Genomic DNA, 16,138 nt, shown 5'->3' on the forward strand with positions numbered 1-16,138 from the left:
CAAGCCTAGAAGCTCTTGGGCATAACCTCAATCTGGCAGAACCCTGGGTGCTCTTGGGATATTAATCCCCTCAACCCAGCAGGTTTCAGTCCTGGATGCTCTTGGGCACTTACCCCTCAATCCAGCAAAAGTTTTATGGGCCTTTTTTTTTTTTTTTTTTTTTTTTTTTTTTTTTTTTTTTTTTCCCCCCAATGGATTATACTAGGAAAACCCCTGACTTTCTCTCTCCTAGGGGTCCCACCCCTTCTCTAAGACTCAGTCCCAGTTTCCCTGGGGAGGTTCTCTCGCTCTTCTCATCACTCGCTTAGTCTCTTTACTGACCGTTTTTCTTGCGAAAGAATGGAAACGCAGCATAGGAGACTCTGCACTCGCTTAGCAGGTCTGGGATAACCAGCTGCCTCTCATTCACACACATTCATCCCGCCCTTAACCGCCCCCCCAAACCAGTACTTACCTGTCCTTTGTCCTTGGGTCTTTGTCTTCATGAACACTTTAGTCTTAGGGGCTAATTACCGCAGTTTTAGGGAATCTTTTCCCTTTTCTTTGTTTTATTGCCTACTCTTGTTCATGATCGTAACCTGCATCTGTCGGTCACACCAGGGGAACACAGAGCGAGGCTGCCAACTGGGCAGGGCGCGCTGTCCTCACCCTGATTCCACTGAGGCACCGGCAGTGAGGTGTTATAACCATCCTCTGCTACCATAATTGTGAAAAACGCCAATCACTTGTTCTAAAATTTTGAAAGTTTAATAGTAAATAAAATGGTTATAAAAATAGAATTAGAGTAAAAAAATGGAACAATTAGGGTTAGGACAATACGAGACAATAAAAACTAAGTAACAGATGTCTGGGTGCCTTCCCGAGCAAAAAGCTCTGAAGAAGGACCCCCGTTAACAAAGGATTATCTCTTCAAAGCAATTGCCTCTTGAATATTCATACATTTCATACATGATGCATAAATTCCATTCAAACAAAGAATTCCCTCTGGTTAGTGTCACTTTTTTCCTTTAATCTCTATGGCGTCTTCAAGGCTGAGCAAGGCAGGAGAAGTTGGTCTCCTCTGATAAGGAATTAGTAAATTCTTTTTCTCTGAAAGATTTACATTTTCCTGTGGTTGGTATATAAAAACTACATTTTAACTATAAAACTACATGTACCATACTATCAAAATATTAATACAGCATTACTAATCAATACAACATAATACATATAGTAAATATCTTGCGTAGAGCTATATAATATGCACTTTTCACAGAAGGAATGAAATGAGGCGGGCTCAGGGAAAGTGCAGGGCCTGGCAGGGGAAAGGGGCGGGGTCAAGGAAAGGGCAGGGATTATGAGGAGAGTGGGTGTGGCCAAGAGGACGCGCCCTCCTACAAGGGCTCGGTTTGCCCTAAAATCACCCAAAAGGGTCTGAAATCTCCGGCACCGAGACCGAGACCGAGATCAGCACCAGAACCGACACCAGCACCAAGACTGAGACCGACACTGGAACTGAGACCAGCGCCGCTCTGGGACCGGCACTGGAACCGAGACCGAGACCAAAACCGGCACCAGAACCAGTGCAGGGACCAAGACTGACACCAAGAGCGACACTGGGACCGGCACCGGGAATGCTTTGGAACCGGCACCAGCAGCACAAGCGCTCCGGGACTGCTCCAGGACTGCGGCCAGAACTGAGACCGGGAGCACCCCAGCACTGAGACCAAGAGCGGCACCGGAAAGCAGCACTGAAGCTGGAATCATGGATCACAGGGAATGTAGGTCACCAGGGCTCTGCCCAATGTGGGCCCTGAAGTGGGGGATGGAGTTGGAGCAGAGCATGAAGCTCTTCCTGCACTCATGGCACTCACAGGACTTCCCGTATTGGTGCCTCCGTTGGTGTTGAGTCAAGTTTGAGCTCCAGGAGAAGCCCTTCCCACACTGGGGACACTCGTGGGGCCTCCCCCAGCGTGGATGCGCTGGTGGGTGGTGAGTGTGGAGTTCCGCGTGAAGCCCTTCCCACAGTCGGGGCAGCGGAAGGGCCTCTCCTCTGTGTGAATCCGCTGGTGCAAGAGGAGCTTGGAGCTCGTGCGGAACCTCTTGCTGCATTTATCACACTCATAAGGCTTCTCCCCAGTGTGGGTCCTCTGGTGGTAGACCAGGTCGCAGCTCTGTATGAAGCTCATCCCACATACATCACACTCATGGGGCCTCTCCCCAGTGTGGATGCACCTGTGGCGGATGAGGGTGGAGTTGTGCTTGAAGCCCTTCCCACAGTCGGGGCAGCGGAAGGGCCTGTCCTCTGTGTGTGTCTGCTGATGTCCAAGGAGCTTGGAGCTGGTCAGAAACCCCATCCCACACTCGGAACACTTGTAGGGCCTCACCCCAGTGTGGATCTTTTGGTGGACGATCAGGTTGGTTCGGTGCCTGAACCACTTCCCACATTCCCCACACTCATAGAGCTTCTCCCCAGTGTGGATCTTCTGGTGCTGGGTTAGGCTGGAGCTCTGTCTGAACCTCTTCCCACATTCTCCACACTCGTAGGGTCTCTCCCCAGTGTGGATCCTCTGGTGCTGGATCAGGTTGAAGCTGTAGCTGAAGCTCATCCCACATTCTCCACACGCATACGGCCTCTCCCCAGTGTGGATCCTCTGGTGACAAATCAGGTGGTAGCTCCTACTGAAGCTCTTCCCACATTCCCTACACTCATAGGACCTCTCCCCAGTGTGGATCCTCTGGTGACTGATCAGGTGGTAGCTCCTACTGAAGCTCTTCCCACATTCCCCACACTCATAGGGCCTCTCCCCAGTGTGGATCCTCTGGTGTTTTACCAGGCTGGAGCTGTGGCTGAAGCTCTTCCCACATTCCCCACATTCGTAGGGCCTCTCCCCAGTGTGGATCCTTTGGTGTTCTATAAGGCTGGAGCCGTTCCTGAAGCTCTTCCCACATTCCCCACACTCGTAGGGCCGTTCGTCTGTGTGAATCCTCTGGTGCCGAAGCAGGTGGCACCGCCAGGTGAAGCTCTTCGCACACCCAAAACACTTGTGGGGCTTCTCTCCATCATGAAGCTGCTCATGGACCACCAGGTCTGAGCTCTGGCTCAGTCTCTGGTCGCCTTCCTGGCACAGGGTGTCTCTTTCCTCCTCAGATCCTCGTGAGCTGCTTTTGCAGTCTCTTCTCACCAGGGATCGCCAGGACTTTTCCTCCCCGTGGGATTCCTGCCCTGTGGAGCTGCTCAAAACGGCCTCTTCCACGAGGATCTGCCGTGGGGATTTGTCCTCCCTGGTCTCCATGCTCAGCTCCTTGTCTGGGGGAGGAAGGACAAGGAGACAATGGGATTTGCCTCCATGCCAGAGGGAAGGGGAAGGAGATCCCCTCAGTGCGTCCCCGGCAGGACGGCGTCAGCTGTGGGGTTGTCCTGCAGCCGGGGGCCATGCTGGGCTGGGATATGGAGCAGGAGGGAGGGGGAAAGGGGCACTGACTTCCTCCTCACCTGCCTGGCTGTCCTGGGGCACCTTCCTCTTCCTCACAGCCTCTTCCTCCATCCTGCGAAGGTTTGGGAATTGGAAATCCTGTCTGGGGGGAGAACAAGGGATGAGCACGTTGAGTTTGAAGGTCTCTCTGCCCAAGTCCATCTCTAGAAGTCACTGGGCATCTGGGGTCCATAAAAAACAGTCAATTGGGAATGAGTGGATCTACACTGGGGGCAACTGGGAGTCACTGGGAACATGATGAGAGGGACTGGGACTATTTTAGAGGCAACTAGGATAATACCGGGATCACAGAGAGAAAAGCTGGGTCCATGCTGGGAAGAACTAGCATCAGACTGAGGGTGATGGGAATCATACTGGGATTGACTGGGAGTGGCTGTGAGCAACTGGAATCATGCTGAGAGCAACTGGGATGAAGTGGGAGTGACTGGGAGCATTCAAGGGTGACTGGGACATACTGGGAGAGACAGGGGGTCACTGGAATCATACTGGAGGCTACTGGTGTCATGCTGGCATTGACAGGGAGCAAGTGGGAATCACACTGGGAGCCTCTGGCATTGCACTGGGAGTGACTGGAATTAGACTGCATGTGACTGGAATCCTACTGGGATCATACTGGGAGTGACTGGAAGAGTACTTGGAGAGATTGGGATCATACTGGAGTCAGAGTGGGAGACACTGGAATGGTGCTGGCCATGACTGGAACCATACTGGGGGTGACTGGGTGCAATGGATCATACTGGGAATGAGTGAGATTTTAGCGTGACTCACTGGGATCATACTGGGAGTGACTACGGGTCCCACTGGGATCATCCTGGGAGACACTGGAATTACAGTGGTGTGACTGGATCCTCACTGGGGGTTACTGGGAGCCGCCCATGCCATGCCATGCAAGAAAATGTGAACACACTGGGAGCAACTGGGATCAGCTGGAAGGTGCTGGAACCATGCTGATGGGACTGAGATCACAACTGGGATCATACTGGGAGTGACTGGGAGTAACTGGCAAAGAATGGGATCATTCTCAGGTAACTAGAACCCTTCTGGGAAAACTGGGAGTGACGGGGAATGACTATAGCATGCTGAGGGCAACTGGGATATACTGGGAGGGTCTGGAACCATACTGGGGGGACTGGAACAACACTGGGAACAGCTGGGACCATGCTGGGAATGACTGGGACCACGCTGCAGGAAACTGGGTGTGACTGGATCTACACTGGGGGCAACTGGACATGAGTGGGACCATGCTGAGAGGGACTGGTACTATTCCAGGGGAAACTGGGATCATACTGGGATCACAGTGGGAACAGCTGGGCCCATGCTGGGGAGAACTGGAATCACATGGAGGGTGATGGGAATCATACTGGGATTGACTGGGAATGGCTGTGAGCAACTGGAATCATGCTGACTGTGGAGTCCCTGCAGCCCCTTGACATAATACCTAGGGCCTGGCCTTGGCAGGACATATCATAGAGTCACCTGCCCAGCCTGAGACAGAGAACTTCCCAATGGTGCCCTGGACACGATGGTTTGCCTCAGTTTCTCCCGTCCCTGATTCCCCTGGCCCTCTGGTTTCTCCTTTCCTCTGTGTCTCCATTGGTTTGGGGTTCCCGGGGACTGGCCCCATTTTCCCTACAGGACACTGACCTTTCCTGCCCTTTGCTCTGCCCCCGTGCCTCAAGGTCTTTGGCTGCTGAAGCTCACACTTGAGCTGGAGACCGGCACACGTGCTCCCCTTTCCAATCTGGATTCCCCTTGGGCTTCTGGAAATAAACCTGGCTGGAACTGATCCAGTGCAAAGGCCTTCTGGCCTCTCCTTGCTGAGCTGCCCACGTGGCGTGTGTGCATGTGTGAGCTTGACTGCTTCGCCTGAGCTTCCCCAAGCGGCCTTTCCACCGCAGAGGCTTATCGGCTCTGGGCTTCAGCTCCACTCCCAAAAACCACAATGCAACACGATTTGGCCGAAAATTACCCAAATGGGCCTAAAATCTCCAGGACCTGGACTGAGACCCAGACCAAGATCGGCACCAGAACCCGCACCAGCACCAAGAATGAGACCGACACCAAATCCGAGACCGGCACCGACAGCGGCGCTGCTCTGGGATGGGCACCGAGACCAAGACTGGGACCAGAACTGACACCAGAACTGAGAGCGGCACCGCTGCAGGACCGGGACCAGGACCGGAACCAGTACACCGGAGCTGAGACTGGCGCCACAGAGGCACCGGGACCAGGACTGAGACCAAGACCGTAACTGACACCAGAACTGGCACTGGGACCAAGACTGAGACCAAGACCGGCACCGGAACCAGCACCGAGACTGGCACCGCTCCGGGACTGGGACCCAGACTGAGATTGGCACTGGGAGCACTCTGGGACCAAGACTGACACCGCTACCGGCACTGGGACGTGGACTGCTCTGAGATCAAGACTGAGACTGGGACTGAAGCCAGCAAAGAAGGGCTCAAAAGTCACCAAAAACACCCCTCAAAAGACCAAAACGTGGCAGAAAATGGCCCTAAAATGATCAAAAGCTGACTAGAAATGTACCCAAAATTACAAAAAATCGCTCAAAATGACACAAAATGGCCCAAAAAGTGACCAAAAATCCCCCAAATGTAGCCAAAATGGCACAAAATTGCCACAAATTACCCAATATATGACAGAAAATGCCATAAAAGTGGCCAAAAATGGCCCAAAAGTGACCAAAAATGACTCAAAAGTGACAGGAAATGCCCCAAAACACTGCAGAATGGAGGAAAGCCCAGAGGGACACAGAATTCCAAAAACTCAAATCGCCCAAAATTGGATCAGAGAAGCAAAATTTAAAAAAAAAAACCCTGAAAAAAAGCATCAAAATGGCTAAAAAAAGATAAAAACCTTGAAAATTCCTCCAAAAATGCCAATAATATTCCCCAAATTTAAAAAAATTCCCCAAACCCAACAAAAAACACCCAGAAAATGAGAAAAAAGAGAAAACAAAAAAACAGAACCCCCCAAACAAATCCTTGAAATGCACAGAAATATATTAAAAAATATCCCCCAAATCCCCCAAATCCGCTGACTGCCCAGAATTCCCAAAATCCCTGAAAATTCCCGGAATTTCCTATACTTGCTCTTGATGAAGTGGTGCAGCAGGCAGGACTTGCCGGTGCTGGCGCTGCTGATCACGAAGAATTTGAAGAGGAAATCTGGAAAAAAATTTCCCACATTTGGACCCAGATTGCCAAGATTTCCTATATTTGGAATTAAATTTCCCCAAATTTCCCATGTTTGGACACAAAATTCCCCCAAAAACCTCTCTAGAGATCTCAAAATTCCCACAGATGGACCTAAAATTCCCCAAATTCCTACATTTGCCCCAACATTCAAAAAACTTACTGATAGAAAACCTAAAATTGCTGCAAATGGACCCCAAGAACTTGTCTAACAGAGCCCAAAATTAAAAAAAAATTCTCTTTATGGGCCCCAGAATTTCCCTATAGAGATACTGGACCCTTTATTGGCTCCCCCAGACCCCTATAGAGCCTTTATAGCACACCGAGATCGCCCCAAATCCCCCCTAGAGACCCCCAAACCACCACAGACCACCCCAGAGCACACCAAATCCCCTGTAGGGACTCCCAGAGCCCCTAGAGAACCCCCCAAGGACACCCAGGCCCCCCTGGACCCTCTATAGATCCCCAGAGATCCCCTATAGCTCTCTCCGACCCTCTCTGGAGACCCCTAGACGCCCCCAAATGCCCCATAGGGACACACAGACACCCCCACACCTCCCCGGAACCGCTAGAGGCTCCCCCAGACCCCTAAAGATCCCCAAAACAAACCCCAAACCCACAGAGCCCCTGAAAAGACTCCCCGACCCCATTTAGGGACCCCCCCCGAGCCCCTTTACGGACTCCTCTGGACCCTCTAGAGACCCCCCAGACACCTAGAGAGCCCCTATAGCCATCCCCAACCCCCTTTAGGGACACCCAGACCACCCTAAATCCCCTAGAGAACCCCCAAATCCCCTAGAGAGGCCCCCAGGTCCACTCAGACCCCTCAGGATCCCCGAGAGATCCCCCATTGCCCCACCGTAGGTCTCAGACACGCGGGAGCCGCGCCGGGGAACCAGGAGCAAAGATGGCGGCACTCCGGGGAAGCAACTTCCGAGCAGTCTGCGCATGCGCCGGAGACAACGCGCCAGCAGATAGGCGGGGCTCAAGGGAGAAGAGAGCTGCGGCCAATGAAAGGGCAGGGAAGGAATGAAATGAAGCGGGCTCAGGGAAAGCGCAGGGCCTGGCAGGGGAAAGGGGCGGGGTCAAGGAAAGGGCGGGAACGATGAGGAGGAGAGTGGGCGTGGCCAAGGGGACGCGCCCTCCTACAAGGGCTCGGTTTGCCCTAAAATCACCCAAAAGGGTCTAAAATCTCCGGCACCGTGACCGAGATCAGCACCAGAACCGACACCAGCACCGAGACCGAGATCAGCACCAGAACCGACACCAGCACCAAGACTGAGACCGACACCAGAACCGAGACCGGCACCGCTCTGGGACCGGCACTGGGACCGAGACCAAACCCGGCACCAGAACCGGTGCAGGGACCAAGACTGACACCAAGAGCGACACTGGGACCGGCACCGGGAATGCTTTGGAACCGGCACCGGCGGCGGGAGCGCTCCAGGACTGCTCCAGGACTGCGGCCAGAGCCGAGACCGGGAGCACCCCAGGACTGAGACCGACACCGGCACCGGAAACCAGCACCGAGACTGGAACTGCTCCGGGACCGAGACTGAGATTGGCACGGGGAGCACTCCGGGACCAAGACCGGCACCGGCTCCGGTACCGGGAGCGCTCCGAGACCGAGTCCGAGACCGAGACTGAGACCAGGAGTGGAACGGGAACCGGCACCGGCACCAAGAATGGCACCGCTCCGGGATCGAGATCGACACCAGGACCGGAATCAGCACCGGGAGCGCTCCGGGACTGAGACTTGAGACTGGAGGCGGGACCGGGACGGGGATCGGACCCCGAATCGCTCCGGGATTGGCTCCAGGATCGCTCCGGGACCGCCGCGTTCGCTCCGGGCAGTTTTGGCCGCACACCCGGGCGGGACTGGGAGGGAGCCCTGGGCCGGGCGGGACCGCCTCGGTTCGCGTCGTTCCGGTGCAGCCATCCCGCTCCATATGATCCCAGTTTGTATGATCCCGGTCTCTATGGTTCTGATCCATGCGCTGCCAGCCTGTGAAATCCCAGTCCGTGTGATCCCAGTGTGTACAATCGCAGCCTACAAGGTACCAGTCCGCATGATCCCAGTCTGTCTGGTCCTGCATGGCACACACTCCAGGGGTGCCAGTCTCGGTGCCAGGCCCGGTTTCAGTCCCGGTTTCAGTCTCGGTCTCGGATCAGTGCCGGTCGCAGTGTCGGTACCACTGCCTGTCTTGGTCCCGGAGTGCTCTCAGTGCCAATCTCATTCTCGGTCCCAGTACCAGAGCGGTGCCAGTCTTGGATCCAGTGTTGGCCTGAGTCTCGGTGTTGGTGCCGGTTCTGGTGCTGATTATGGTCTCAATCTCGGTCTCAATTAGGGAGATTTTAGGCCAGTTTGGGTGATTTTAGGGAAAACTGGGGACTATTAGTATGGATTTTAGGAACCTTTGGATGATTTTTGGCCAAATCTGGTGGGTTTTAGAGTGGATTTTAGATAATTTTGGATTATTTTAGTCCCATTTGGTTGATTTTAGGCAAAATCTGTTGCGGTTTAGTCCCATTCGGGTGATTTTTGGATAAGCAGGGCAGTTTTAGGATGTATTTTAGATCATTTTAGATGAATTGAGGCATATTTGGTTGGAGTTTAGACCCATTTGGATGATTTTAGGCCAAATATTGTGGGATTTACAGGGGACTTTAGGTCCCTTTCGGTGATTTTAAGCCAAACCAGGTATTTTCAGGGTGGATTTTATGCCCTTTGGTGAGATTTAAGGTTGATTTGGGGGCATTTTTGCATGGGTTTTCAAAAAGTTTGGGCAGTTTTACGCCTCCTTGGTTGGATTTTAGACCCCTTTGGATGATTTTACCACTATTTGGCTGACTTCAGGCCAAATCATGGATTTTAGGCCCCTCTGTTACTGAAGTCTACTTTGTGGGGATAGCAAGCCTCTTTGGGTGATTTGAAGCCAAACCTGGTTGAGTTTAGGATGGATTTTCGGCCCCTCTGGGCAATTTTTTAGACCATTTCATGTGATTCTTGGCTAAAACGGGCCCTTTTAGGACCGTGAATTTCCTTGTCCGCACTTTTTTCCCCTCACAGTTCCCGCCCTTTCCTTGACCCCGCCCCTTTCCCCTCACAGTTCCCGCCCTTTCCTTGACCCCGCCCCTTTCCCCTCACAGTTCCCGCCCTTTCCTTGACCCTGCCCTCACCGTTCGGGGTTCAGAACGGGGCAGGAGGAGATGGGGGGAGGAAGAGTTGCCCCGAGCATAGTCCTAGTCACTGCCAGTATGATCCCAGTCTCTCCCAGCAGGGCCCCAGTCACTCCCACTTGCTCCCAGTGTCCCCAGCATGGTCCCAGCTCCCCCCAGCACATAGCCAGTCTCTCCCAGTTTCATCCCAGTTACCGCCCCTATGGTCTGAGACATTCCCAGTGTATCCCAGTGTCCCTGGACATTCTCATAGTCATTCCCAGGTACTCTGAATTTCCCCTGTAAGTTTTCATTTCCCACAGAACCATCCCAGTTTTTCCCAGTTACTTGCAGTTTCCTCCAGCGTGACTCCAGTTTCTGGCAGTTGCCCAAAGTATAGTCCCAGTTGCTCCCAGTATGATCGCAGTTGTCATCTCAGTCTCCTCAGCATGCTTCCAGTACTTTCCAGTTCATCTCAGTCCCCATTTTCCTGCAAACATATGCCCAGTAGCTCCCAGTAACCCCCAGTCAGGATCCATTCACAGCCACTGTGATCCCAGTGGCTGGCAGTATCATCCCTTGTACCCAGTCACCCCCAGTATGACCCCAGGCATTCCCAGATACTCCCAGCATTATTCCAGTCCTGCCCAGGGTGATTCCCTGTCACTCCAGTGTGGGCCCCATTGCTCCCAGTCACTCCCAGTCTGGTTCTAGTCATGGCCAGCACCTTTCCAGTCACTCCCAGTCTGATTCCAATGTGATCCCGTTTCCTCTAAAATACTCCCAGCACTATTCCAGTCATTCCCAGTATGATGCCTGTCAGTTCCAGCAGGATCCCAGTATTACCCTGGCCTTTGATTTTAGGCCACTTTAGATGATTTTAACTGCATTTTGCTCATTTTAGGCTAAGCCATGTGGATTTAAGGTGGATTTTAGGGCCCTTTGTGTCATTTGAGGCCACTTTGTAGGGATTTGAGGCCTCTTTGGGTGATTTCAGACCCAACGTGATTGGGTTTAGGGTGGATTTTTGTCCCTTTTTGACATGGGCTCAGCTGCTCCCATTCTCATCCAGTGTGGTTCCAGTTGCTCCTGCTTACACTCACGTGGTTTCAGTCTCTCCCAGTATATCCCAGTTGCTGCCAGTACGTTCCGAGTCATTCCCAGTTGCTCGCAGTGAGACGTTAATTTTGAGGAACTAAGGATTTTCAGGAAAGTTAAGATAATAAGTTGCTGAATTAGCTGAAGTAGATAGGTAATCTTTGTTCGTAGTTAACAGAAGCCGGATCTTAGATAAGCTTGTAACTCATTTCTTGTCAGGTTTATGTTTATGTAGTTGTGCTTGTAATGAAAAACAAAATGTGGTAAATAGGACATAAGATAGCTGCAGATTTCCTGCTTAAAGGACCCATTGAACACAGGAAACTGTAAGTTCTACCAAGGATTCATTTGTCAGGAATGCATTGAAAAGGTAGAAAGGTCAGGATGAGGAAGACTCATCTTACTTCCTCATTTTGGGTGACCCCTCCCCAAAACAGACCCCCGACTCATTTTAAGAAACAAAGTACGCATGCTTAATAGCCTTTTTGCCAATTAGCATATGACGCGAGGAATGGGAGGTGACAGGGGTATGAATATGCATTTGTATTTTGGATATTCAACACTTTTGTAAATAAAAGGCTTTGTAATTACCTGTGAATTTTGCAGTGCGAATTAGGGAAATATCCCGCGTGCTGCCCGGCCATAATGAACGTACACTTTCTAACTTTGAACTGTTAGAGAGTTTTTGTCCATCACAGTTAGATATCGATACTAGATCAATACCCATATTTCTTTAATAAATCATTTTGGCGAGCCAGGTAGGAGACTGCTCTCTCTGGCTGTGGGGCCAGCGGGGTCCAGGACCCCTCTGGGCGCCCACCCGGAATTTTCTGGGAAGAGGGCTCCTGCGGTCCCACTGACCACCCGGGGAAAGACCAGAACCTGCTGGAACTACGGACAAAAGGTATGTTTATATTTGAAACTAGGTACCTTGGTGTCGGCGGTTGGTAAGACACTGAGAGATGTCTCGTGCACAACATACGCCTCTTGGGTTTGTTTGTAAAAGTTGTGACAGCTCTGCGGAGCTTGGTATCAGTGGTTTGGTAGTCCGTGTCCCGTAGTGGGGACAGCGGCAACCTTTGTTGTGTCATCTTGCAGTTTAAAGGTGCCTTGGTAGTCCGTGTCCCGTAGTGGGGACAGCGGTAACCGGTTTGTTTGTTATGTCATCTTGCAGTTTAAAGATGCCTTGGTAGTCCGTGTCCCGTGAGGGGGCAGCGGCGGCAGTGAAATAACCGGTGTTGTTGTGTATTAGGAGCAGTGGTGGCTCCGGTTACAGTTTGTGGTTCAAAGGTACCTTGACAATCCGTAATCCGTGTGGCGAGCCCGTGCTGGGACGCGAAGGGTCTCGTTGTGGGTCGCGGAAAATCCCGATTGCGGCCCCGAGTGCACGGAGTGTGTGTGGTGTGAACGGATCCGTGTTCTGTGGTCTTGTGGTTTTGTGTGTTTGTGTGTTCAGGTGTGGAAGAATTATTGGTGCACCGTATGTATCGTGGTCTGTGGGAGTCTGTGCAAGCGTTTTGATTTGTGTGATTTTGGAGTGTGTTAGTAACCTGTGTTTTTAAGAGCTTTGCAAGCTTGAAGTTGTAAAAGCCTTTTGAATTCCCCGCCTATCAGCAGAGGGATCCCTCTGTTTGCGAGAGCGGAAGGATTTAAAGTGTTTGTATTGTATCCAGAGTGTGTGCTGGTGGGGAATTAGGCTGTGTGTGAGCTTCAACAGCGTGTGCTTTTGGCAACAAGATTTTGCTGACGTTTTGTTAGGTGAAAAAAAAAGAAAACAAACAAACAAAAGAACATTTGTGCAAGTTTAAATTGTTTATTTTTTGAGCTAAAAGGAGCAAGCGGGGTAAGGAGGTTTGAAACCTGAGCCAGCCCCAGCAATTGGGAAGGGGTGGTTTGTTTCCCTGATAACCGTGGGGGAATCGGGGCTCTGCAGCCTCAGGCCGTGTCTCTAAACTCCCTGTAAAACCCTAAGAAGTTCTTTTGGCGAGTGAGTGTTTTAGTTAAAGGAGAAAAAAAAAAAAAAAAGTTTTTTGCTTGTTTGTGAGGCTTGCAGTTGCTAGAGTGTGTGGTAATATTTTAAAGTCCTGGTGGTGTAGTTCCTAACCACAGAGTGGAGAGGCAGCGTGGGATCAGGGTTACCCCCCCACCTCCTTCTCACGGAGGGATTTGTGTGTGGTGTGTAATAAATACGATAAACCAAATTCAGTAAATCAAAATTTAGAATTTTATTTTGAGACAAAATAACAGTCTCCGATAGCCACAATTAAAAGGACAGCGTCGAGCCCGGGATCGGCGCTGGATGAACACGGTAACACACTCTGTCAGTATGTCACCCCCTAAGTTCACAATTTGGGTCTCCAAGCTGCGGATTTTTATACAGTCTCTCGCTGGGGACCAGCTGAGACCGTGAGACTCGTGCCTTGATGTAGCTTCATTAGATATTCATGTCCGTGTCCGGGATCCGATGAATAGTTTCTCAAAGGCAGAACAATGTCCTGATGGCCGTGTCCGAGAAGTTTTTGGAGATGGTAACATCGGGCTGGAACAGATAAGATAGTCATCTGATACAATCAGGGGATCATCAGAGCACCCATCTCCTGTTTCTGTCCTTTTGTGTTGCTTTTGCAAGGTTCCCGGCAGCGATTTACTCGTGTCTCCCCTGTGCAGCTGTTGTCCTGGTTAACCCTGTATACACTTCTTGGTTTATAGATTTTAAACTCTATTTCAACTAAAATCTTGTTACAAGATATATTCAATTATATTATTTATTGTTCAACACTAATTAACTTTAGGACATATATTACATGGTGTCCCGGCCGAAATCCGTAAGATTTTTCGGCGAGACCTTGTTGAAACTTCTGGTGGAGTGTGTTTGGGGTCGTGAGGGACCCCTGGCTATTTTCTTTGCGAACCTAAAATGGTTGGGGTTTGGAGTTGGGTCTCTCTAAGAAAAGGCTTTGATTGTGTGCAGAAAGCAGAGAGCCCAGAACTTATACCCAGAGCTGGCAGAAATAGCCGAGAAATTTTTGATGCTGAGAAACGCAATTGAAGTAGTCTACTTTGTGTTTTGAAACATCTTGGACCAAAAGGGATTCTAAACATGGGGGCAAATGAGAGCAAAGAGATTCCCAGAGGAAGCCCTTTAGGCTGTATCTTAACACACTGTAAGGAACTGGTGGGCTGTGGTGGTACTGAAAGTAAGAGGGAGCTTGCTAAGCTTTGTACACCATGGTGGCCATTATATAAACTTGATGAAGGTGTGAAGTGGCCAGTAAACGGTACACTGGACTATGAGACATTATTACAATTGATGCTTTTCCTCGGCGTGAACAAAAGTGGCAAGAAGTAGCTTATGCTGATATGTTTTTCACTCTCAGGAATCATCCCAAGTGGCAAAGGGATTGTGGAATGAGGTCACCATCTGATCCTTTAGTATTAGCCCTTGAAAAGGATAATAAAGCTACTAAAGGGAAGCCCAAACGGTGTTGTAGTACCTGCTCAATAAATCAGAGGTGCACCCATCCTGACAAAGTATACCAAGCAGAGGCTTTGGAACAAGAGACAGAAGACATACTTAAGCCAACCCCTAGGAGGCAGGAAAGGAGGAGGGTGGTGGGGGACACAAATTCAGAACCGTCATTGACTCCAACCTCCCCCACTTCATCTTTAGCTTCATCTTCCTTTGGGAGGACAGCAATTGAGGTAGGGGTTTCTCCACCCACTCCTAAACCCCGGGAACCACCCAAATTTTATCCACCACTGCCTAGCAGTGACAGTGAGTGGGATGAACCTGAACCCCTCCCACCAGGTCCTAAGATTCCCTCATGTCACTGAGACACACAAAGCAGTCACACGCAGACAAGAGATTTTCACAAGGCAGAGGTCCTTCCGATTCCAGCTCACAGCTGAGAGAGCCGAGAGAAGGAAGAGACCCCTTTGTTTATTTTTTACCTTTTATACATTTGTGGGTCTAGCAGAAGATTGGCTTTTTGGGGTTTCCACCCCTCAGCCTCAGTGGCCAGACCAATTGTCAGTTACAATTGTTTTCAGGTTAGAAATATGCAAACAAAGGACAGAGAATGAAAAACAAAGGATTTGTTTATGTTACATCTGTGGGAAAGGTAGAAAACTGCTCTTAGTATTGTACAATAACTAAAAGATCTGACTCCATTTAAGAAAATCAAAAGGCTCAGAAAAAACAGAAAAACCAGGGTAACACCCTCACAAGGACCTATAGCATCAAGGACCCGAAAACAAACCAGAGAGGTCATACAAGCACCTCTAAGACAAGCAATAACCTCTGATGGGGAACCAAAACTGATTAAAGTTCCCTTTTCCTCAATTGATTTAGAAATTTGGGAAAGGATTGCTAAGGGCTATCGAAGTGATCCAATAGAGGTTGCTAAGAAAATGAAGTTTATAATTAAGCAGCATTCACCTGATTAGGCAGACCTGCAACTGCTACTTGATATCTTAACAGAAACTGAGAAACAATTAGTTTTGAAAGTAGCTGGGGATCTGGCTGAGGATGATTGTAGAACAACACAGGAGGATGTTAAAGATGTATTTCCCCTTCAAGACCCAGGTTGGGATCCTAATGATGATGAGGGGTTAGGACGGTTAAAGAGATACCAAGAACTGATAGTAAAAGCGCTAGAAAGAGCAATCCCCAAAACCATAAACTGGTCAGTGTTATATGCTATCAAACAGGGCCCCTCTCAAACACCTTCTGAATTTCTGGATCACCTGCGAGACGCAATGCGCCGACACACCACCCTGGATCCTGGACCTGATGAAAGAACGCAGCAATTCATAAATTTATTTTTAGAGCAATCCACAAGAGATATCAGGCAGAAACTCCAGAAAATTCGGGGTCCAAACAACCGGAATTTAGAAACTTTATTAGATGAGGCCTAGAGAGTTTTTAGTAACCAGGAAGAAGGGTATAAACAAAGGATGAAGAAATTAGCGGCAGTAGTAAAAGAAAAAGGAAAACATGGGCAAGGTCCATCAAAACAAGGATCACCCCGACTAGGAAAAGATCAATGTGCATTTTGTAAGAAATCTGGTCACTAGAAAAACCAGTGCCCAGAATTAAGAAAGGGTAATGAACATAGAAAAAGTGATCAGAAAAAGGAAAAAGTAGTTGCTCATGTAAAGGAGGACTGAAGGGGACCCGAGGGCCCTACC

At 50.2% G+C, this 16,138-nt stretch overlaps 1 pseudogene; it reads right to left on the reverse strand.

Moving 5' to 3' along the window:
- LOC120764662 (uncharacterized) overlaps positions 1-16,138 on the reverse strand; it is a 263,621-nt pseudogene that overhangs the window by 19,504 nt on the left and 227,979 nt on the right.

The sequence above is a fragment of the Hirundo rustica genome, chromosome 34, assembly GCF_015227805.2.
Source record: "Hirundo rustica isolate bHirRus1 chromosome 34, bHirRus1.pri.v3, whole genome shotgun sequence".
NCBI lineage: Eukaryota > Metazoa > Chordata > Aves > Passeriformes > Hirundinidae > Hirundo > Hirundo rustica.